Below are 26417 nucleotides of genomic sequence, written 5' to 3'. Positions count from 1 at the left end.
ACAGTCTTTCGTGAAGAAGATGACAGCAGATTCTTACATTGTTTATTCCGAGTAATATTTTAATCTTCTAGGTAGGAGTTGTAATTCATTCATAGCTTTGTGGAGATTTCAGAGCACTTCTCTGGTGTGCTCTCCCCACCCCTGTCGATCACCGCTGCTCGGCTGGCTTTTCAATTTCGTTCAGTCGCTTACGGCAGAGCGAACGGGTCGGGTGCGAAGAGGCAATGTTTGTGAAGTTCCACTCCAAGCCGCTTCGTGACTGTGTTGTGCGTGTCCCAGCCATCCATGTGCGTGCAGGTCACTGAAACACAAGCCAGACAACTATTACATCGGAAGACGTTCACTTGTTCCTAACTGCACGGATGAAGAAAAAAAATTAACCTGACACTTCGAGAGAAGAGAATTTACAAGTTCGCAGCGACAATCAAGGTAGGTGTAAACGAGCGTTTGACTTCTTGGGCATGCGATTGTGTAAATTGAGGGGTTAGTAAGAAGATTTGTTATATTCTTCAGCCATTGGTTTGTCAACATTTGGAAGGAAATTCGATCCATGTCAAACTTGTATTAGTACTTCACCACAGTGGTTTTTTCAATTGCAAAATTTTCCCAAAAAATATTCCCCTCTATTTTTCCGAAAAATGTTCCGCCTGACCAAGTAGTCACTTTCTTCTCTCCCTTGCTTATGGCTTCAATAGCTGCACATGTATTGCTCATCCATGGGAACCATAATGAATGGTTTGTTTTTGAAACCTTGTTATTTCACTCTCAGTTACTTTTTACAGGAAGGAACTTTAAAATATACGAGCCAATTTTGAAAAGTACGTGTTTATTCTCACCGTATACCATTCTATGTACTTAATGTACTAGAATAATTCATAGTTTGCCAACAATTTCTACATTAAAATATAAAATAGTTAGTTTTGGCCTAAAAAAATTGGAAAAAAAATAATCATAGGTACCGTACTTTTACATATTTTCAGTTGCAAATAATAATAATAATAATAATAATAATAATAATAATAATAATAATAATAATAATTTATTTAACCTGGCAGAATTAAGCAGGAGTAAACTGTGATACAAAAAACAAAATAGCAGGAATTGACAAAAAAAATAATAATAACTTCACTATTGGATTCAGAGTGTAAGAAATATGTTTATTATGTTATTCGGTAAAAATCGCCTTTTCAGCAAAATAGCATGTTTTGGAATCAAACCATTAATATTTTTTGGTATTAATAGCGATACGTGCGAAATGTGGACAGTGAGAAGAGCTTTTCTGCGTACACGAAAGTATTCACTGACTGTCGCAAAATCTTCGTGCGAACAATGTAGAAACAATGTTTAGTTTATATTTTGGTGATACTGGTATGTGATATGTGGAAGAGAAAAAAAGTAACAAGAAGTTTTGTATTAAACATAACATAACACATTTAATTGACGAGTTATTTCACGAAATATCCATTTTATTTCACGGTCCCTATTCGTTAGTCATTAGCTTATCAAAATTAAGTCTTAAGTCGTCTATTCTTTAACATCTTTGTCAATACTGACTCCAAAACAGCGTCACTGTCACGTTTGCCTTACCATTTCGTTCACACTAAGGAACAAGCGCTGACGAAAGCATATTCTCAGAACTTTATTTGCTCCACATGGGGATAATGCACGTATGTCTATTATTTAAAAATAATTATTGTTGATTGAGAGAAACAGTTGGTGTGAAGTTCGTGATTACCCGACTTTGGTATGTCTGTGGACTCCCCACTACATTTTATACAACGCATTCACAGCTCAGTCACAGATATCCATAGCAGCTGTGCAAAGTTCTACGTTGTATTGAAATGTGGTTATGTTTGTTTTATGTAGTAAACGTTCAGATAAAATTTATTTTTAAACCCTGATTCGTTTGGATTTGCGCGTGTAGTTTTTGTGTGAGTGTTAATACAAAAAGTTGTTAAGTAAATGGTGGCGATTTGTAGTTTTTGTGTGAATGTGTAATACAACAAAATTAAGTAAATGGTTGCCATTTGAGCAGCAATTATAAAACTTAGCAAAATTAATAAAGCATTGAAAAAATTGTGCCCTTCTTAAGCAATTTTTATAAGTAAAATTATAAAATTTACTAAAATCACTAAGTTAAAAAAAGGGCGGAACATTTTTTTTTTTTTTTTTTTTTTTTTAGAAAATCGTGTAATTATTCACTTATACATAGTTTTCTGCCCCAGGGGTGGTCTTTCACTGCAAACCTAGCATTCTCCAATATTTTCTATTTTCTGCCTTCCTCTTTTCTCCGCATACGATCCATATAACTTAATGTCGTCTATCATCTGGTATCTTCTGATATGAACGAAAGCGGTTACAATGGGAAATAGCAGGTTGTTTCATAAATATTTTATTTCATGTCTGGTGATAGAGAAGGAAAAAAAACTACACTATTACAATTTCAGTCGGAGCAGTTGTTTGAAATCTGCAATCTTCCTAATATTTCTAATATCCTACTACAGCTATCCTACATATATTTGTTTTGGTTTACGGGAAAAAAGTACTTGATGTTTTGGAACTATGCGGGAAAAAGTACTTGGTATTTTGGAACAATACGGGAAAAAGTACTTGATGTTTTGGAACTAACGAGTTAACAAATTTTCCGACTGCGTTGTGCAAAACGGCTAAGACGTGAAAGGTCGTGAGTTCAGATCGTACTTAGTTGTTGGGAGGGCTCTAAATGAACGTTTTCAAGAGTCGGAACGCTCTGTTGCAATACCAACAGTGTCGTTGTCAGTACAGAATTTTTAAATAATTCACAATTAATTTAAAAATGTGTTGAAATATCATAATATGTAATTAAGGAACAGGTGCATTATAGGACCCACTCCGAGTAATCCATAGAATCGATTATATATTGTATAATTCAAATTGTTTATTTTTCACTCTAACAACAATTTATCACTAAGCCTTAAGGCTTTTACTCTATTGTATCATGGTACTCTTTGTCGATGGCAACCTGTAGTGGTTACAGGAAGAAATTAAATTAAATTAATTAATTCGATTATTATATCAAGTATGCCATCTTAAAAAAACTAAAAACATACTACAAACATGTATCATTTAATAAAACCAACAACAATGAAATTAAGCTCATATTAGTCACCTTTGTTATACAATATAATATTTTATTCAAAATAAAGTTAAACAAACAAACCAAAACTAAACTTAAAACACAGTAACATTAAACTTTCAAACAAAACAACGTTGGTATTAATAGGACAATGAAATTAAGTTCATATTTCTAAGATACTAATTTAACTTAATTTATATTGCAGTTTTAGTCCTGGGAAAATACTAGTCTTTCACAAAAATACTTTTTACTATTATTTTCCCTGGACCAAAAATTTTAATAAAAGAATTGCTGTAAAAATTAGCACTTTACCATGGGTCTCACTGGAGATGTTCCATTCCATTTTCTCTGTTATCCGAGTGATTTCATAGAATGTTACGATACGGCGTTCCTATGTTTATCATGTAATATCTTCCGATGACATCTCCACATGAATCCATCTCGTTTACTTTTACATTTCTTCAAATTCATCCCAGAATTACATGTTTCGCAGAACATTTCATTCTTAAGTAAACCACAGACACAAAAAATACCATAGAACATATCTGTATTCATGTATAAAGTAAGTAAAAAGGTTCTATTTATAATTCCATAACTTCAATTTCTAGCCTTACATTTTAAGCCAACAGAAAGAATCTGATGCATTTCTTTTTGATATTTAACTATAGCATTCGAAATTGCCTCTATGATTATGATCAAACTAGTTTTCAACACTATTGGTTGGTTGGCAACATAATAAAAACCGTTCACCTTTTTTTTGCGGTTTTGCATATTTTTATACAGTGCCTTTCGCTATCGAGTCGCACGGCGGCCGGCGATAGCAACCGATGATAGCCCAGTTGCTATCGCCGGTCGCCGTGCCACGGGTACCAAATTAAAACGATCTAGATCGCACAATAGCCATTTCTTACGAGACGGAACTGAAAGGTTCCTGAAATTCACAAACGGGAAGGTCATTGCGGTCCGCTCCGGTGCATTTTGATCCCAGCATGTTGGTTGGACAGAGATTGGAGCAAATCTATGCGCATTCTCCGAAATACTCTAATAAAACCTTTCCCAAAGCCGCTTTTTTAACCACAAATGTTTCAGAACCTTCCTGAAAAGTACCTTTGGTTTACTTCAGCGAGTAACTGTCTTCCAAGTGACTGGGTTATGGCTGTATCAGTGTCTATTACGGCTTTTTGTTTTACTGAGATATAGAGAGTGCGACATACAAAGATACATGCACACAACGGAGCGTCACCGGTAGGCCCATCTCCATTGACAACTAATGACTACTACAATTTCGTATTCTGCTGGCGTGAGGTTGGTTAATCATCCTATCAACGAGCCAACACTGAATAGTCCTCGCAGTTTAAGTATCATTAAATATCCCAGTAATGAACAGTGCGGGGTCGAGCCTCTCTCCTTGTTTGGATCCGTTTAGATCCAATTGTGTTATGATGGACGACACGGTCGTATCGTCTAACACTGCGCTAGAATACTGGCCTTGTGTTCATAACAGTGGCGCAGCCATGGTTTTAATCTGGGAAAGGATTGTGCTAAAATAAAATATCGTGCTTGCTAAAAATTAAAGAAAAATTTAATACTAGGGCTGGATAAAAAGTAATGGCAACAGTTCGATATTTCTGACATGGCTTTATTCACAGGGGTACAACATTCACGTACCTTCCCCCTTATTTATTACCTTTTGCCAAATGTTTGGAAGGCGTCGCACACCATCAGCGCGTCCATCTCTGGTATTGTACCGGATACCTCGCGGTGGTTCTTTCACTTTGGCGAATCGCATGGACTCATATCGGGTGAGTATGGTGGATGTTCCAGAATCTCCCATTGCCAGTGACGCAAGAGGTCCTTAACAGCAGCAGCGGCGTGACTCCTTGCATTGTCATGAAGAATGGTGGGATTCTGTACCACCAAGTGTCGTCGTTTTCTCCTGAGGGCTGGACGAAGGTGATGGTGCTTCACGCAGTCCCTGATAACATTCTTGTGCACTACGACCTCGTGCCACATCAATTTTGATGCAGGAACGTTGCTCTAGTTTTGTAAACGTGGTCTTAGGGCGCTCGCATTATCCCCATGATAGTCAACGTCCTACACACTGCAGATTGACAGAGTACTGTCGCCGCTGGCTGCACTAACTCATCTAATAGTCCTTGTTCATGTCCACACAGCTGGCAGCTCTCGAACGCACCATCGTCACGTGACAGCAGTGTTGCCATAACTTTTTATCCAACCTATGTAAATTTCTATCAGCTAGGATGACATTAAACCATGGTATGTATGTTTGATTATATTTGCAGGTTTTCTTAAAAGTTCATTCATATTTAATAGTCCCCTGCAGTGGCTGAGTGGTTAGATCTTCAAGCTGTCACACAGGCGGCCCGGGTTCGAGTCCCGGTCATGCCTGAAGTTAAAAAATCAATACTGACACTTGTGGCTGACAAGGTCGCAGTTAGGGTTTTTCTCGGGGTTCTCCAGTATCCCCATATTAGGCATCTACATCCGTCAACATCTCTTCATTCCGCTATCGTTCTATACAGTAGCATTCCCCGATAGCTGGCTGGCGACGCACGGAGGGGGTTGGCCTAGGAACGAATGGGACTGCCTGCTTGAAACCTGGGTACGCAGCGAACCTTAGTGTAGTCAACCGCTGTGGGTTTGGGAATGCGCCTAGCTTGAGGGTTAGCGCAATAGATCTTGAAAGGTCGGACTGCCGAGTATTATTATTATTATTATTATTATTATTATTATTATTATTATTATTATTATGATATCGATGGTGTTTAGGTAAAAGAGCTTAACCCTCATTATTTAAATGTGACCCTTTTTATGCAATTAGGGTAATTAATTAAAATATAAGTACAAAAAATGAAGTTCTATTTTTTGACAATTATGCTTACATTCCGTCATACGAAGTAACTAATAATAATGTGTTAACATTTAATTGTAGCTGTTTCTCAACAATTTTTCTTTTGTGAGATAAGCCCTTTTTACCTGAACACCATATATATATTTTTATTTTAGTAGGTTATTTTAAGACGCTTTATCAACATCTTAGATTATTTAGCGTCTGAATGAGATGAAGGTGATAATGCCGGTGAAATGAGTCCGGGGTCCAGCACCGAAAGTTACTCAGCATTTGCTTGTATTGGGTTGAGGGAAAACCCCGGAAAACCTCAATCAGGTATAAAGTACGGAAGCAGTGATCGGACTGATATATTTGAAATCTTCACTGGATTTCCATTACGACTAGAAATTATTAATACATAATTTTAATTACAAACTGCCCCCCCATTGAGGGTAGCCCTTATGGACTCAGTATATCCTCAAAAAAATATATATACATAATAGATAATTAAATTAAAAAACAAAAGAAACAAAGGAAAAGGCATGACAAATTTCTTATTGCTATTAATGTGGCACCATGTGATTAATCAGGATTTGACAGGAACTATTGAATAATTATTTTCAAACATTTTATGTTAAATGCTTTAAATCAAATTGCTTTCGTTATCATTGGTTAGTGATTATATTATAGTGAATATTAGCCATTAAATAAATAAATTAATTGAATAGATAACTAAATTAATTAAATAGATAAATAAATACATTAAATAAATTAATTAAATACATAAATAAATACATTAAATAGATAGATAAATAAATACATAAATAAATAAAATAAATGAATAAATAAGTAAAAAAGATAAATAAAATAAATAAGTAAATTAAATAAGTAGATAAATGTAATACATAAATTAAATAAATAAAATAAATAAATGAAAATATTAAATAAATAAATAAATAAAATAAAGAAATAGAATAAATAAATAAATAAATAAAAATGTTAAATAAATAAAATACATAAAATAAATAAATTAATAAAATAAATAAATAAATAAATTAATAAAATAAATAAATTAATAAAATAAACAAATAAATAAATTAATAAAATAAATAAATTAATAAAATAAACAAATAAATAAATTAATAAAATAAATAAATATTAAATAAATAAAATAAATAAAATAAATTAATAAATTAATTAAATAAATAAAATAAATATATAAATTAAATAATTTATATAAATAAATAAAATGAAATGAATAAATAAATAAATAAAATAAATAAATAAATAGCATTTGTATCTGGAGGTGGACTTAGTAGCCCCCGGCTCTACAGGCGAAGCGTGTTGAATGCACGAGATTTTCTCGCATGTCTCCTCACCGAGTGGGCGTTCACGAGGATGACAACACGCCGTTGGTTCTTAATGCAACATTCCCGTATGCTTACGCTTAGTATGAGCAGCTAATTTTTATATCTATTTGTTATCTGCTGTGGAAATGTGTGGACAGTTTTAGGAAAGGGGATTTAGCTATGTAATAGGATCTGTGTTACTTTGGTATTGAATTCACCGACGTTCTAGTGACTACATTCCTTGCATTCTTCGAATCGTGGGTATTCCAAGGAGACAGAGCAACGTAATATATATTATAAAACAAGCAAATTACAGACATCATGTTCAACCATTTCCTGTTCTCATAGTGAAGTATCATTAAATTCTGATACATGTCCCTACCCAGATACCCAGTGCAATGAATTTAAGTTACATTTGAAGCAGACAGAATACAAGAGAAACAAGTCAAAAATTGAACATTTGCTAACTTAAGGTTTAATAGATACAACAGTGTAAGATCTTTATAAACGAATATTTAAATGGATTTATTATTTAATGGTATGGCAATAGATGGTAGCACTTTACCAGACCACTGAAACATATTGCCATTTTGTTAAAGGACAAGTGAAGCAAGTTCATCTCACTTATACTCCGTTTCTGGAACCTGTGGAGTATAGGGACCGAAATAAGTGCTTTGCGCAAGTGGTGAGTGGAGGGGGCCAGTCCAATGACCGCTCTGGGGGAAAGCATTGATTGAAGACGAGCGTCTAGAATACCACCCCTACCTATTACCTTCTGGTGAAGAATCGGTAGAACGGAGAAAAATTCTCTCCGGCACCGAGACTCGAACCCAGTTTTCCAGCTTTACGTGCTGGCGCTTTATCCACTAATTGATATTAGAGGAGAAAAAATCGCTCCGGCGTCGGGGATCGAACCCGGATCTTTGGTTCTACGTACCAAGTGCTCTAACCATTAAGCTACGCCGAAATTCAATCCACAGCACCTGATCGAATCCCTCCCCTTCAGTGTTTTTCCCCTTTGTGGCCTGACTCCAAGTTCGACATGTATGTTGACATTTTTATATTAAGTCAACTGTCAATATACAAGGAGCGCACTCAGCTGAGTAACTTGGTGGCCGGGATTCCACAGTAATATACACTGTTGCTCGAAGAATCTACGTGAAGATTAATTTTTTGGTCCTACAGAACACATCTGTTATGGTAACAATTGAAGGAGAGGGATTCGATCCGATGCTGTGGATTGAACTTTGGTGTAGCTCATTGGTTAGAGCGCTTGGTACGTAGAACCAAGGACTCGGGTTCGATCTCCGGCGCCGGAGCGAATTTTTCTCCTATAATATCAATTGTTACCATAACAGATGTATTCTGTAGGACCAAAAAATTAATCTTTACGTAGATTTATCCACCAAGTCTCATCGGGTTCGAGTTCCGATGCCGGATTGACTCCCTCTCATTTTAAGTTCCACCTACTGTGTTCCTCTTTGTTGGCCTACCCTCGTGTACCGTGTCACAGTATGTGTGACAGTAGACACAATTCTAACCACACGTACAGAGGTGCACTCATTACGAGTAACTAAGTGGCCGGGGTCCGACGGAACATGGCACCGTCTTGAATCACAAAGTGAAACTCCATATACTGCACTGAAATTCCATATGTACTTCGGTACATCATAATACTATCACAGTCTAGTATATACAGTCACGAAGCTCAATACGTAGTAAATATGAATCCATAGATAGTTACTATCCACTAGGATCGCTACTATCGCCTTATCACAGACAATGCAAAATAGTACCTGCACAGTCTATTATTCCTAGTATACTCACAATTCAAGCTTCGTGACTGTATATACTAGCCTAAATCATATATATAACAGATTGCCCATCCCTACGTTAAAATCGGTAGCACTTTGGAGAGAACAACTGCCAGGATCGCCACCCGTCCGCCGTAAACGAACACGAGATGGCAGTACAGTCGCTAATGCAATTCAAATGGGAATTATGACGTGACTACTTATGTAACAACTAGATGGCAGCATAGTAAACCTGACAAAAGTTATTACCGTCAAAGCCTACAAAGCCGAGCAATCTGGGTATATATGATCTAGGTTCCAGGATACTAGGCTGTGATACTATCACCTTCTGTCACGCGCATCTTACCCCTTAGCGTCCGTCAGCCGATGCATCCCGCAATACACTTCCGCACTGTTAGGCTCCACCCATTCGCTTGTCATAGGCTCCACCCAAATTCGTCGATTTACTCCACAGATTCCAGAAACAGAGTGTAGTAATCTGTGCTGTTTACTTTGCAGTTTGTTCTTTTCAGAGGCGTTATATAGTATGTTCTTTTTTTCAGTAATTAATGTTATTTTCATTTGTGCGATGAATTAAAAAAAATTATTCGATTGAAACTAAATGGATAGTGAAAAGTTGTCGGCACCTGGTGCAACTGGAAGCAAGTGAGATACTGAAAATCAAGGTAAATTGAAAAACAGTTCAAGTAACTTGTTATGTATTAATTACGTTGTGATTATGTTGTAACTGTGTTTCATTTTGTTTTAAGTAACTCCTCAAGTGATAAGCTGTTGTTCTTGTGTATGCAGATCATAATATGATTACTGTAAAAATTCCCTTAACGGACACTTCTGAATAGCGGACAGCTCTCAATTACGGACACTTTGAAATTTCCCTGCAGAATTACCTGCACTCTTATGTGAAAATACCTTCTGAGTATCAGACATTCTCTATAACGGACACCGACAGCTAGTACGAGTATATAAACATATTTTTTACTTTACAATTTCTCAATAGCGGACCAAGAAACGCACTTACAACATCGACAGTCATCTGGTAACCTTATTCGGACTTTCTTAAACCTTTGAATATGTCTCTCGTGCGATTAATAAAATCTTATGGCACAATTCTCCTACTTTGGTGACACAGAGTTCCCCCACCAATGCCCTTACCTTTCCTTGTTACGCCATGATAGGGGCCGACACATTTTGTGATCACTGTAATGTGTCGAAATAGTCGTGGTGGTAACCCATGTTGTCCTAAATGCTGAGTAGCAAGGTTATGCTCAAGGACTTAGAATTCGCTTCTATTCTAGAAATGTATATGGAAAATGAAATTCAGAAAGCGACAAGGTAACTGACAAAAATGTCTGATTTCTTTAACATTTAAAACGTAGGACTAATATTAAATATTTCAGTAAAATTATTTATTTAGATTTTTTTATATTTTCAAAATATAAATTACTGTAGGCCTACAGTATTAAGTACATTTTTAACATATTAGCTTACTGTATAAAAATTCTGTATTCAAAATTAACATGATTTCTATAACGTGCCAAAATATGGTAGTTTCATTTTATACTTTGCTCTAGAATATGCCATTAGGAAAGTTCAGGATAACAGACAGGGTTTGGAATTGAACGGGTTACATCAGCTTCTTGTCTATGCGGATGACGTGAATATGTTAGGAGAAAATCCAAAAACGATTAGGGAAAACACGGAAATTTTACTTGAAGCAAGTAAAGCGATAGGTTTAGAAGTAAATCTCGAAAAGGTAAAGTATATGACTATGTCTCGTGACCAGAATATTACACGCAATGGAAACATAAAAATTGGAGATACATCCTTCGAAGAGGTGGAAAAATTCAAATATCTTGGAGCAACAGTAACAAATATAAATGACACTCGGGAGGAAATTAAACGCAGAATAAATATGGGAAATGCCTGTTATTATTCGATTGAGAAGCTTTTGTCATCGAGTCTGGTAACAAAAAATCTTAAAGTTAGAATTTATAAAACAGTTATATTAGACTACCGGTTGGTCTGTATGGTTGTGAAACTTGGACTCTCACTTTGAGAGAGGAACAGAGATTAAAGGTGTTTGAGAACAAGATTCCTAGGAAAATATTTGGGACTAAGAGGGATGAAGTTACAGGAGAAGTTACACAACGCAGAACTGCACGCATTGTATTCTTCACCTGACATAATTAGGAACATTAAATCCAGAGTTTCAGATGGCAGGGCATGTAGCACGTATGGGCGAATCCAAAAATGCATATAGAGTGTTATTTGGGAGCCGGAGGGAAAAATACCTTTGGGGAGGCCGAGACGTAGATGGGAGGATAATATTAAAATGGATTTGAGGGAGGTGGAATATGATGATAGAGAGTGGATTAATCTTGCACAGGATAGGGACCGATGGCGGGCTTATGTGAGGGCGGCAGTGAACCTGCGGGTTCCTTAAAAGCCATTTGTAAGTAGGTACGTATTGTATTCCCAATAACGGACACTTCTGAATATCGGATTTTTTTAATTCCCGGGAGGTGTCCGCTATTGAGAAATTTCACTGTATTCATAAAACATCATATAATAGTAACATATGAAAACAGAATAGAATATGAACTTATTATGTCTTTTTTCATGGAATTATAATTAATTGTTTATATATCTGCCAGTTAATATCTTGTCTAGGGTTCGCTTATTCGCGGATGATTGTATGGTATACAGGGAAATAAAAAGTTATGAAGATACTACTCTTCTCCAGAATGACCTCAATAGAATAAACGATTGGGCAATAGCCAACAAAATGAAAATAAATTCTCTAAAGAGCAAAGCCATCAGCTTTACAAGGAAAAGAAATAAAATAGTCGCATCGTATACGCTAGGAGAAGTTAACAAATGTAAATACCTCGGAATAACATTTAGCAGCGATCTCGGCTGGGGGGAACACGTTACAAACACAGCGGGAAAAGCATGGAGAGCGTTACACTTTGTGATGAGGATACTAAGAAAAGGCTCTGATAAATCCAAAGAGATTGCATATAAATCACTAGTACGTCCAGTAATGGAATATGGTGCTGCATATTGGTGTCCTTACAGATTAGAACATATTAAGACACTGGAAAAGATTCAAAAACGGGCCCTCAAGTGTTGTTGGAAAAATTCACCATTAAAATGGGACACACTCACGGACAGGAGAACGAAAATTCGATTATGTGCACTGTTCAAAACATACAGAGGTGAGCCTGCCTGGAGAGAAATAAAAAATAGGTTGCAGCCGCCAAATTACTCAAGGAACGACCACTCATTTAAATTGAGGGAAAGAAGGCAGAGGACGGACACTGGAAAGTTTTCTTTTCTCAATCGTACTATCAGGGACTGGAATACTTTACCTGCAGACTTACTAAAGGTTTTACCAACAACCAAAAATGTATTTAAAAATAGGCTTAAGAACTTTACTAATAGACGGTAATTATACTGTACATAGTATTTAAAGGGTGTAAATGATATGTTTTTATTGAAGTGTTGTATCAGTGAAGAATTATGTTGTGTCAGTGAAGTGTGTTGTGTCAGTGAAGTGTGTTGTGTAAGTGAAACGTGTTCATGCCAGTGAAGCTTTATAGTTTATAGTGGCAGTGCAAAGTATTTGAACAGTGAAATGTTTTGAAGTGTTAGTGAAATCAGGATAGAATCAGTGAAATGTGTCGTAGTTCCAGTGCAGTGAGTGAGTTGACAGCGAAATGAGTGTAATGTTAAAGGTACTTGTGCAGATATGAACATATCATACTCGTGGGTTTTAGTTCGAACTTAGGTTTAAGATACAAATTAGATTTATTTCAAATGTTATTTTAAGTGATCGTTTCATTTAATTTAGGATATTCCCTGTTATTATTATTATTATTATTATTATTATTAATATTATAAATTATTGTTAGTATTAATTATTAGTATCATTAATTGTATTTTTAATTTTAAGTTTATTATTGTCATTATTGAGTGTAATTAGTTACCACTGCCACCGGGTATATACCCATTGCAGTGTGAATAAATACATACATACACATGCATAATGAATGCTGATAGAGAATTGTTAAAATTGTATAACAAGTGAAAGTCATAAGCAAGAGATTATTTTAATGTACAATCTTAGAAAAAAGTTTTGTCGCACAGATACTTTACAAGTCCCAGAAAGAAGGCAGTGCGCATGATCAGAGGACGTGCGACCTGGGTCACAAGAGAAGGACTAGTTGAGGTAATAAAATTAGTTTTGTTTCGTTGTATGTCTGGTCATGAGCACTGCCTCCTTTCTGGAACTTACAAAGTATCTGTGCGACAAAACGTTTTTTTAAGACTGTATACTGACACAACATGTGAAATATTTCAACAACATTTTCAGCGGACAGGTGAAGCAAGTCCATGCTTTATTTGTCATTACTTAATTTGAGCTATAAATTTTATTTCAGGTATTTATATTCCTATGGTATAGGTAGAAAGATTCTTCAGATATGGAGCGGTAATTAACTGTACAAGTCCAGCTTTAATTCGGCCACCTAACTTCTCTTTACCAGATGTATCGGTGTTCGATTCTCAACAGAGTTGTGGTGGACAAAGTAGCTGAGGAACAGGCTTTCTTAGAGTAATTTATTCGTCTTTCTCTATCACTTTCATTTGACAAATTGCTGAGAGTGGAGCACGAACTTCAACGAAATTATAATTGCTGGAGACTTAAATGCCTGCCACGCCCACATAGAACAGGAAGAGCCACGATGCACACCGTTATATATAATTCTTACCCGCTTTGCTCTTTTCTTAGAGCAGAACTCGCATCTATCGCGTAATTCAACCACCAGACTGAGACGACATTTTCACCGCTTCAAAGAAGCATTACTTGATGTGCATGAGGACCCAAACTGCTTAATAAAATTATTATTATGAACTCACAGTCCCGCGTATTGTGCTTCCATTTGTCCATTCAGCTTCCTTCCAATCATTCAAGCACAAAAATCTCCAATTCGCACGCACAACCAACGAAACATCCATACACTCAATAAGCGATTTGTTATTTTTATAGAGAGGGAGATAGCACACTCTCTCTCTCTATCTGTCTCTCCTTTGTATAATTCATCTCCTTTCTAACTCTCTCTGTCCAACATACAGAAATGACAGGTGCAGAGCATACCCTGCATATCGTTACACAGAACTACATGCTCTCGTTGTATCCATTTTGTTCTCTTTATATTCCTCTTCGTTTTTTGATTCCTTTTCGAGATGAAAATGGTTTTATATGAAACATTTCATTACGTGTTTTGAGAAAGCCATTGATTTAATTCCCAGATCTCTTTGTATTCCTCTTGTTGTATCTGCATTCCCTTTGCTCTCCTTGTTTTTAAATTGCTCTCTATCTATTTATCTGGTCTTCTAATATTTCTCGTTGGAGGACACTTTTCTCAAAATTTTTTCCCAATAAAAATTTCCCAAAAATTTTATTTCCTAACTACAATGAATTTCCAAATCAAATTATTCCAATTTCTATCTCCCAAATCATTTTCCTCAATTCTTTCTCCACATTAAAATTATTTCAATTTTTATCAGTTTTCTCAAAACAATTACTCGCTTTGTTCTTAATATCAAGAGGACAAGAGAAAATGTGAAAAGGCTTTTTAATAATGAAATGTGGTTCGTTGATGGAACCTTTTCGGTTGCAACCAATAATTTTTACTGTTATTTACCATACTTGCATCTGTTAAATAGAGGGACAGAACAAACGGTCGCTTTGCCATACGTGTATGCGCTCTTACAATCAGATACAGAGAGTACCTATGATTCGTCAGATCGAACTTGGACAGAGAATGAAAAAACTCCCCGATACCAGACGACAGAGAGTGTAGTATCTAGATATGCAGAATATGTGCAGAATGGCATCTTCACATTCCTCAGAAGTGTTGGATACAATTTACATTTTTGAATGACTGCTAAAATTATTAGTAACATTTTAGTAATGGTAAAAAATGCGAATATGTTCTTGTTGATGATAGATGTAAAAATTACATTATTGGGAAAATATATCATTTGGAAAAAATATTTCGGATATTGATATTGACTGGGAAAAAAGTCTTTGGAACTTTTATTACATATTGGTAAAATAATAAATTGAAAATAATTGCTTTTGGGGAAAAAAAATATTTTGGATATTGATATTGACTGGGAAAAATAACTGCTTTTGGGGAAAAAATATTTTGGATATTTATATTGACTGGGAAAAAAGTCTTTGGAACTTTTATTACATTGTTGGTGAAATAATAAATTGGAAATAATTATTTTTGGGAAAACATATTTTTGATATTGATATTGACCGGGAAAAAAGTCTTTGAAACTTTTATTACATTATTGGTAAAATCTGCAGTGCTCGGGAAAAGTGACACAAGTCAGTTTCCACAAACCTTTTTTGATAATTTATTGACAACTTACGGAACATCTGCTCGCTTGGAAAAAAAATACATAAGTATTTCTCTCATTACAATAATTCATACAGAAAAAAAATCAAATCGACATAAACCAGTGTAAGTTGTCAATAAATTATCAAAAAAGGTTTGTGAAAACTGACTTATGTCACTTTTCCCAGGTACTGTAGAAATAATAAATTGGAAATAATTACTTTTGGGAAAAAAATATTTTCGACATTGATACTGACTGAGAAATAGTCTTTGGAACATTTATTAGATTACTGGTAAAGTAACAAATTGGAAATAATTACTTTTGGGAAAAAATATTTTCGACATTGATACTGACTGAGAAATATATTTGGAACATTTATTAGATTACTGGTAAAGTAACAAATTGGAAATAATTACTTTTGGGAAAAAATATTTTCGACATTGATACTGACTGAGAAATATCTTTGGAACAATTATTAGATTACTGGTAAAGTAACAAATTGGAAATAATTACTTTTGGGAAAAAATATTTTGGATATTGATATTGATTGGGAAAAAAGTCTTTGGAACTTTTATTAGATTATTGGTAAAGTAACAAATTGGAAATAATTACTTTTGGGAAAAAATATTTTGAATATTTATACTGACGGGGAAAAAAGTCTTTGGAACTTTTATTACATTATTGATAAAATAATAAATCGGAAATAATTACTTTTGGGAAAAAAATATTTTGGATATTGATACTGACTGGGAAAAAAAGTCTTTGGAACTATTATTAGGCCTACATTATTGGTAAAATAATAAATTGAAAATAATTATTACTTTTGGGAAAAAAAATATTTTAGATATTTATATTGACTTGGGAAAAAAGTCTTTGGAACTTTTATTACATTATTGGTAAAATAATAAATTGGAAATAATTACTTTTGGGAAAAAATATTTTGGATATTGATATTGACTGGGAAAAAAGTCTTTGAAACTTTTATTACATTGTTGGTAAAATAGTAAATTGGAAATAATTACTTTTGGGAAAAAATATTTTGAATATTTATATTGACTGGGAAAAAAGTCTTTGGAACTTTTATTACATTATTGGTAAAATAATAAATTGGAAATAATTACTTTTGGGAAAAAATATTTTGGATATTGATACTGACTGGAAAAAAAGTCTTTGGAACTTTTATTAGGCCTACATTATTGGTAAGATAGTAAATTGGAAATAATTACGTTTGAAAAAAAAAATGGATACTGATATTGACTGGGAAAAAAGTCTTTGGAACTTTTATTACATTGTTGGTAAAATAATAAATTGGAAGTAATTACTTTTGGGAAAAATATTTTGGATATTGATACTGATTGGAATAAAAGTCTTTTGAACTGTTATTAGGCCTAAATTATTGGTAAAATAATAAATTGAAAATAATGACTTTTGGGGAAAAAATATTTTTGATATTTATATTGACTGGGAAAAAAGTCTTTGAGACTTTTATTACATTATTGGTAAAATAATAAATTGGAAATAATTACTTTTGGGAAAAATATTTTGGATATTGATACTGATTGGGAAAAAAGTCTTTTGAACTTTTTATTAGGCCTACATTATTGATAAAATAATAAATTGAAAATAATGACTTTTGGGAAAAAATATTTTAGATATTTATATTGACTGGGAAAAAAGTCTTTGGAATTTTTATTACATTCTTGGTAAAATAATAAATTGGAAATAATTATTTTTGGGAAAAAATATTTTTGATATTTATATTGACTAGGAAAGAAGTCTTTGGAACTTTTATTACATTATTGGCAAAATAATAAATTGGAAATAATTACTTTTGAGAATAAAATATTTTGGATATTTATATTGACTGGGAAAAACGTCCTTGGATTAATTTTTTGGGAATAATATTTTGGGAAAAGTATACCACAATCATATTTTCCATGTCCCCTTGTCGTTAAATAACCAACTTCTCCAGGTACAAGACAAGACGTTGCAGGTGTGGCTCAGTGTAATCTGTACTGAAGGCTTCACTTGCAACTCGAGCAAATACCCACGTTAGTCCATGCTGATTAGAAAGCACAGAGTCCGAAGTGCAGTTACTGGTACAATGTTGCACCGAGGAAATCAGGAGCAAGATCTTTGCAGCTGCTCGTTCTAATAGTTTAATATGCAGGACAAGAGTGGATCAAATGCGTAACATAAATCTTCTTCTGGTATGTAACATCACAAAGTAATAGTGACTCGACACAGTTCTGCATTTGTTTTAATACTGGGGCCTTTGGGGTAATTCATAGAATCAAACTTGCAATACAGAATAACAATATTGGTCAAAGTTATAATTAGGGGCGGATGCTGATGACGTCAAAGTAGCTAAAATGACCAACAAAATGTCCTTACATTTACATTAAAGTTAAAAGAGCCTTAAAAAGTAATAAATTAAAGACAGGGAAATGTATATAGACAGATAATAAACTCAAAAGAGCGAATAATTTTTAAAATAAATCAAAATTACTCTCTTGTTTCTGCTTAGTTGTATTAATAAATAATTCTCAATTAATACAAATTCACAACAAAATAAGAATGGATAGTTAAAAAAATGTCATTTTTTCTCATCAAATGGAAATGTAAGTAATATAAACATTAATGTATTGTCAGTCATTTCCAACTGGCCAACATGTGACGTCGGAGCGCGTGGTAACATTGTTTCAGAACTACAATTAGAGCTTATCCATCTACAATGTGATAGAAGATTAGAGAATGGATAATATACAAATAAAACCAGTTTGTGCGAGTTTCACAGAAAATGATTTACTCTCCTATATAGATTTGTAACGAAGATGCTGAATATATCTGGTTATACAGGGTCTGGCAGTTGGTTCTGATTAGTTTGGTTCAAACACAACGTCGATTTCGCCGTGAGTTCCATATTCAGAGACACGGTAGGATTCCTTCGAGGAACACAATAGTGTGTTGATTTAACATGTTTAATGCCAGAGGCAATTTACAACCTTCTTTTCATGGTAGTGGGCGTTATGTTCGTACTGCAGAAAATATCCAAAGAGTGAGATTTGGCTGTGCAACGAAGTCCGTCAAGATCTGCTGCGGCCTTGCGTATAACTGACAGGACAGTTTGTCCGATATTGCACAAGGATCTAAAATTTCATCCCTACAAGATTCAAGTTGCTCAGCAGTTGAAACCACAAGATCGGACCTCTCGACTTCATTTTGCAATGGAATTTGGTGCCATTCTTCAAGAAAATGATATGTGTTCAATAATCTATTTATGTCAGACGAGACACATTTTCACTTAAATAGCTTCTTTTTTTTCGTAGGTTATTTTACGACGTTTTATCAACAGCTCAGGTTATTTAGCGTCTGAATGAGATGAAGGTGATAATGCCGGTGAAATGAGTCCGAAGTCCAGCACCGAAAGTTACCCAGCATTTGCTCGTATTTGGTTGAGGGAAAACCCCGGAGAAACCTCGACCAGGTAACTTGCCCCGACCGGGAATCGAACCCGGGCCACCTGGTTTCGCGGCCAGACGCGTTAGCCGTTACTCCACAGGTGTGGCCAAATGGCTTTGTCAACAAGCAAAATTTCCGATATTCGAGTCACACAAATCCTATGGCACTGCATGAAAGGCCATTGCATTGTGAAAAGATGACCGTATGGTGTGCTGTTTCTGCTGCAGTCATAATTGGTCCCTATTTTTTCGAAGATGGAAATGAAAGAGCTGTTACGGTGAATGATGAACGGTATCGACAGATGTTACAGACATTTAGAGGCGCACTAAACAGGGAGGACATGTGGTTTCAACAAGCTGAGACTACGGCCCATACTGCCAGAGACACACTGCGATTGCTGAGAAATTTCTTCCCAGGACGCATAATTTCTCGGTTTGGAGATATCAATTGACCGGCTCGATCCCCAGATCTAACAGCTCCTGACTTATTTTTGTGGGAACATCTCAAAGCAAGTGTTTCATACCAGACCACACTCTATCCATGACCTGAAGAACAAGATACAGGCTGAAGTGCAAGAAATCAACTAAACCCCAGGTTTAATGCAAAGTGTCATGAACAATGTATGACTTGAGGCTTTCCCGGCGTTTGATATAGAATAACTCTTCTCGGGTTCTCAGCCTAGATCATATATTATGCAACAGATAGGTCGACCTTATAGGCTTTGAAGTTAACAACTTTTGTCAGGTTTACTACGCTACCATCTAGTTGTTACATAAGGAGTCACGTCATAATTCCCATTTGAATTGAATTAGCGACTGTACTGCCATCTCGTGTTCGTTTACGGCGGACGGGTGGCGATCCTGGTGGTTGTTCTCTTCAAAGTGCTGCCGATTTTAAAATAGCGATGAGTTATCTGTTACATATATGATCTAGGTTCTCAGCCAGGTGAGTTGGAGATTAGCTTCCAAGTTTTCGACGGCTAGCTCTGCCATCTTCTTCAGGGAAGATGGCAGAGATAGCCGTCGAAAGCTTGGAAGCTAATCTCCAACTTACCTGGCTGAGAACCCGAGAAGAGTTATTCTATGTCATGAACAATTTTTGTGTAAGATTACAACAGGTCATAAGATATCAAGGGGATCACTTGAAATGTGTAAGTTAAAAAAAATGAAGACATTCCAATAAATTGTATTATTCAAGCTAATTTTAATTTTTAAACCTTATAGTTCCTTTACAACAGCATGTTGAAACTCGTCAGAACCAAATGCCGGATCCTGTACATTAAGACAACATAGGGCAAATAATAGAAGCCAAGGAACACACGCTCGGTCTATGGAACGAAGATAAGGGCTCGTTCACAAGGTACGGGAATTTCTTGAAACGGGCATTTATTCGAATCGATTTCGTGCGAACAGCAGTTCGATTTTTTTCCATATATAATTTAAATTTCATTATGCACGGGAAGAAATCGGATCGTGTGTACAATGCTGTCTGGACGAAATCGACTCTAATAAATGCCTGTTTTGAGAAATTCCCGTACTATGCGAACGGGCCATAAATCTCTCTCTCTCTCTCTCTGAGATAGAATCGAACCGAGGCTAGGGAGGCTTTATCCGAAAACGCTATTTCTTATTTAATAATCGAGGAATAATAATGTTCACAACAATTAATCAAGTTATTAACTCATTGTTTTTGCACCCTGTCTTAAAGGAAGAATGTAAACTTTCACATCTACTAGCGAGAGGGGAAAAATGATCAAAAAGTCTGTAGTGACAAATGCACTGTTCCACCGCTCTGGATTTCTACGTCACATTCTCAACAATAAAACAAGCCAAAACTTCTCCGTTCCTTTTTAGTGTTGTTCATGAACTCCCTTCTTTCCATCCTCCTCCTAGTCTCGCATTCGCCACAAGGCAATATTTCGAACCAGATAAAACGACAGCCGTTGTCATGAAGTTTTGCATCGGGTTACAGTGTTTTGTTTCGGCGATATAACATATTTCACTTGTGACTAAGCACTATACATCGTAAACCCGAGCCCAAGAATTCTGCCAAGATATCTAGGGGTTACTAAAGTCATGCCAAAGAGCTGAAGCTTTGAAGTTCAGTAGTAAATGCAATGAGTTTATATTTCGTCTAAGACATAGACGTCTCTCAGTAAGTGTCCACCGTTTGGAATAACGGTTAGCATACCTGACTGTGAAACGGGCAGGGCCCGGGTTCAAATCCTGGTTGGAACAAGTTACCTGATTGAGTTTTTTGTGTGAAACTTGTATTAGTATTAGTATTTATTTATTTAACCTGGTAGAGATAAGGCCATCAGGCCTTCTCTGCCCCTCTACCAGGGGATTACAACTATAATATGAAGAATAAAATTGCAATTAATATTAAATTTACAATTATAATTACAATATAAATTAAAGTACGACAAGATTGCCTGATTAATGAAAGCTAGACAATTTATCATAGAGTTTAAGAACAAAGAATATTTTTGCATTTACTGAATTACAAATTAAATCTAGAATAACAAAATTCTATAGTGATGAAATTATCATATATTGAGATATTTTGTGATAGATTAAGATAACTATTTACAAGAAACCATGTCTGAACGAGTCTCAATTACTGACCAAGTGCCTAGTAAGTTTGCGTTTGAATTCAATTTTATTTCGACAGTCCCTGATGCTAGCAGGTAACGAATTCCAGAGTCTTGGCAGGGCTATTGTGAAAGAGGATGAGTTGTCTAATATGTGTACCACATAACTAGCTATTTTAATGTTGGTATGGTTTCAGCTATTTGAGAAAAAAAAATGCATGTGTAAATACTATATGTTTCAACGAACACTTGGCTTTTGGAAGAAAATAACTTACTTACTTACTTACAAATGGCTTTTAAGGAACCCGAAGGTTCATTGCCGCCCTCACATAAGCCCGCCATCGGTCCCTATCCTGTGCAAGATTAATCCAGTCTCTATCATCATACCCCACCTCCCTCAAATCCATTTTAATAATATCCTTCCATCTACGTCTCGGCCTCCCTAAAGGTCTTTTTCCCTCCGGTCTCCCAACTAACACTCTATATGCATTTCTGGATTCGCCCATACGTGCTACATGCCCTGCCCATCTCAAACGTCTGGATTTTAAGTTCCTAATTATGTCAGGTGAAGAATACAATGCGTGCAGTTCTGTGTTGTGTAACTTTCTCCATTCTCCTGTAACTTCATCCCGCTTAATCCCATATATTTTCCTAAGCACTTTATTCTCAAACACCCTTAACCTATGTTCCTCTCTCAGAGTGAGAGTCCAAGTTTCACAACCATACAGAAGAACCGGTAATATAACTGTTTTATAAATTCTAACTTTCAGATTTTTGGACAGCAGACTGGATGATAAGAGTTTCTCAACCGAATAATAACACGCATTTCCCATATTTATTCTGCGTTTAATTTCCTCCCGAGTGTCATTTATATTTGTTACTGTTGCTCCATTTGGAAGAAAATAATAATAAAAAAACAAACTATGAAAGATTCAGCCAAGAAAATAGCAAGATTGATACCAGACCGTATTCGGAGCCTGGTGTAAAGAATTCAACAAAAAAATGTAACCCTGTTTAATACATTTTGTACCCGAACCAAATATATTAGACAATTAGAGAAGCGTGTGGGTCTCTAGCTGTGCTGAAATGCAATCACGGTTGCTAGGAGGTGATCAGAACATTGTTTAGCACAGGGTGGCTGACATTTTGAACACTTACTATGAAGAGTGTACGTACATAAACAACACAGCATTTCTCAGAAGATACCATTTTTGTTGCTTTATGAGCAAACAATAAAAGTTAGAAAAAAAAGTTTCAGCAAAAGTTGTTTCTTTTTAAAAGTAGTTTCCAATGGTACCTTCAACGACCCATGTTCTCATTTGAAATTTCGAAGTTGACCACAGGTACCCCTATTTCCGGTTTGTTACGGGAACTGGTACTACCACCAATCGATTCCTTACATAGGGTTTGGTTGTCAAAATTTTTTTATGAACAACCAGTATCACATAGTTTTCGAGAAAAAAGGGTGATATGGGTGGTCTGAAACACCCGGTGTATATATTATTATTATTATTATTATTAATTATTATTATTATATTATTTATTTAACGACTCTCGCAACTGCAGAGGTTATATCAGCGTCGCCGGATGTGCCGGAATTTTGTCCCGCAAGAGTTCTTTTACATGCCAGTAAATCTACTGACATGAGCCTGTCGCATTTAAGCACGCTTAAATGCCATCGACCTGGCCCGGGATCGAACCCGCAACCTTGGGCATAGAAGGCCAATATATATATATATATATATATATATATATATATATATATATATATATATATATATATATATATATATATATAGACACACATATATAATGTTGTTTGGGGAAAACTGAAGAGAGATCAACTTGAAAGTAATATATGTAGCTTATCAGAACACATGTGAATAATAAGTGTACAAAAAACTAAGGCTTTAACATTACTAGTTTAGAATTTACATATTTCACTATATCCTCTCCTTAAAAATGATTTAGTAGCTGATGACACATCCATGCCGAGTTAGCCAGGGAACCGAGTCCTCCTCCGCAACTAATCCCGGAATTTGGGGATGTGTAAAAGATTAAAAAGCACGAATATAGATTTGGTGTGGCTTTTCGAGCACTTAGGCTCATTGTGCTCATTGTAGGCCTATATGCGATGTTTGTCCCAACCCGACAGCTGTCCTCGGTGACATTCGTGAATCTGATGCTGACAGATGTAGCATCCTGCCTAAGAGCAAGATCAATCCTCAGGCAAGTAGCCTGAAAAGCATAAGCTCCCGGAGCCCCAAGCCTCTCCTATATCAGCATCCGAAACCCGTACAGTACTACCCCAATGACTTCACTATAGTCCATTTTGGAGATGGTAGACGAAATGAGGGGGAGGTGCAGTGTATTGTGAGATAAAAGGGGGAAATGGAAGTAAGCCTACCCCGAGAAAATCCTCTGCAATGTCTGTTTTGTCCACCACAAATTTCACTACAACCTAGCCGGCAATCGAACTACAGCCATCTGGATGGAAGACCAGCGCACTAGCACTTGTGCCACATACGCGGCAATATACAGACTTAGAACAAACCCAAAAGGAGTATTAGCCTCTCTGACTTATGTGAATGTAATATAATGTAACATATGTGTATGACGTGTAGGCCTATGTATGTAGAGACTCCGTCAAACCTGGGTGCAGTAGCTGAATCGATAAAATCGCACCAAGCAGTCAATCACGTACTCACAACGATGCGGTCCTAAGGACTTCAATACACGGTAAGGAGGTCGGCTCAATAAGCCTCAGGCTGCGGTGCAGAGAGGAAAAGAGAAGAGATATTACCACAGTGTAGTATATACAGGCACGAAGCTTGAGTTGATGAAGGTACTACGAACAATAGACTGTGCCGGTACTGTTTCACATTGTATGCGATGAGACGATAGTAGCGATCCTAGTGGTTAGTAACTATCTTTGGATGCATATTCCCTATGTATTGAGCTTCGTGACTGTATATACTAGACTGTGGTATTACTAAAGATATACTTGTAGTATTATCTACGCTCTATATAAACGTTGCTTATTGCAAAACAAATTGGATGAAACGACACAAATGACCAAGAACGCTAATTCACCACGTAAACATAAAACTATCACTAAATGTCCATTTTATTTTCGACTTTTTTTTTCTGTTAACCAAAAATTAGGGTAAGACTTAAAAGTTTTTAACTCCACCAGAATAAATAGATAGATAGATAGATAGATAGATAGATAGATAGATAGATAGATAGATAGATAGATAGATAGATAGATAGATAGATAGATAGATAGATAGATAGGTAGATAGGTAGATAGGTAGATAGGTAGGTAGGTAGGTAGGTAGATAGATAGATAGATAGATAGATAGATAGACAGACAGGTAGATAGATAGATAGATAGATAGATAGATAGATAGATAGATAGATAGATAGATAGATAGATAGATAGATAGATAGGTAGGTAGGTAGGTAGGTAGGTAGGTAGGTAGGTAGGTAGGTAGATAGATAGATAGATAGATAGATAGATAGATAGATAGATAGATAGATAGATAGATAGATAGATAGATAGATAGATAGATAGATAGATAGATAGATAGATAGACAGACAGGTAGATAGATAGATAGATAGATAGATAGATAGATAGATAGATAGATAGATAGATAGATAGATAGATAGATAGATAGGTAGGTAGGTAGGTAGGTAGGTAGGTAGGTAGGTAGGTAGGTAGGTAGATAGATAGATAGATAGATAGATAGATAGATAGATAGATAGATAGATAGATAGATAGATAGATAGATAGATAGATAGATAGATAGATAGATAGATAGATAGATAGATAGATAATCATCATCTGGCTGTCAAGTACAAATAGGACTTGTGGCCTGTTACGGTCTCCCAACTTCTTCGGAATGATCGACCCACAGATCTTCTTCATCTGGGGATGTACCATAGCATCTTAGATCGTTGCATTCTATTGACGTGTTGTAACCAATTTTGTCTATAGTCACGGTAATATTTAGCTATAGGGATTATTTTGAATTCATTTCTTTTGTGATCCAAAAGGCTGTATCCAGCAGTTGTTCTCAAAAATCTAATTTCAGCAGATGTTACGCGTCTTTCATCTTGGATTCATATGGTTCATGCTTCATTACTATAACAGAGAGTGGGTCTTGCTAAAACTTTATAAGCCTTTAATTTTTTATTTGGACCTTCGTTGTTTTAAAATCTTGGTTAATAATTCTGAGGAATCTGTTATAATTTTGAATTTTTGGGTTTAAATCGCATTGTTCAAGATATGTTAAGGAAAAATAATAATAATAATAATAATAATAATAATAATAATAATAATAATAATAATAATGAACTTTGACCTTTGAATCATGAAAGTAGGCTATATTATGTTTATAAAGTCCGATTCACAATAGGTTGTAAGATAAACGAATACGTATTGACAAAACAATTCTAGCAAATAAACCGAATACGTCATACATCATCTATCAAGAACAACCACCTTTTTCAAAGACATTACTCATCATCGTCAACAAAGCCAAGTTAGAGTGAGTCACTGATCCTATGAATTTGGAGATATACAATATCGCTAAATAACAGAATTTTCCGTAAACAATGCACCAGGAAATCGTATACAAGTTGCAGGAGCTTCATGCATAACACAAATGACCTTTGTGTTTAGAGAGTGTAGCGTTATCACGCTAGTTCTTGCGCCAAAAACCTCGTGCTGAAATTCCGGAAACGACAGCCATTCATTGACTTCATTACTTCCTAACTTCCACTCATCATTCTGGAATGTAAATAAATTCTATT

General features: G+C 35.4%; 1 protein-coding gene across 1 annotated transcript in view; it reads left to right on the top strand.

Annotated features, from left to right (window-relative positions):
- The first annotated feature begins 294 nt into the window (after positions 1-294).
- Positions 295-26417, top strand: part of ZnT77C (Zinc transporter 77C) — a 202416-nt gene continuing 176293 nt past the window's right edge. Inside the window, exon 1 of the mRNA XM_069824329.1 lies at positions 295-429. The gene's annotated coding sequence lies outside the window, so the exon portion shown is untranslated. The remainder of the gene's footprint in view (positions 430-26417) is intronic.

The sequence above is a fragment of the Periplaneta americana genome, chromosome 4 (assembly GCF_040183065.1).
Source record: "Periplaneta americana isolate PAMFEO1 chromosome 4, P.americana_PAMFEO1_priV1, whole genome shotgun sequence".
NCBI classification, from domain to species: Eukaryota; Metazoa; Arthropoda; class Insecta; order Blattodea; family Blattidae; genus Periplaneta; species Periplaneta americana.
This window is presented reverse-complemented; position numbering and strand designations above follow the sequence as displayed.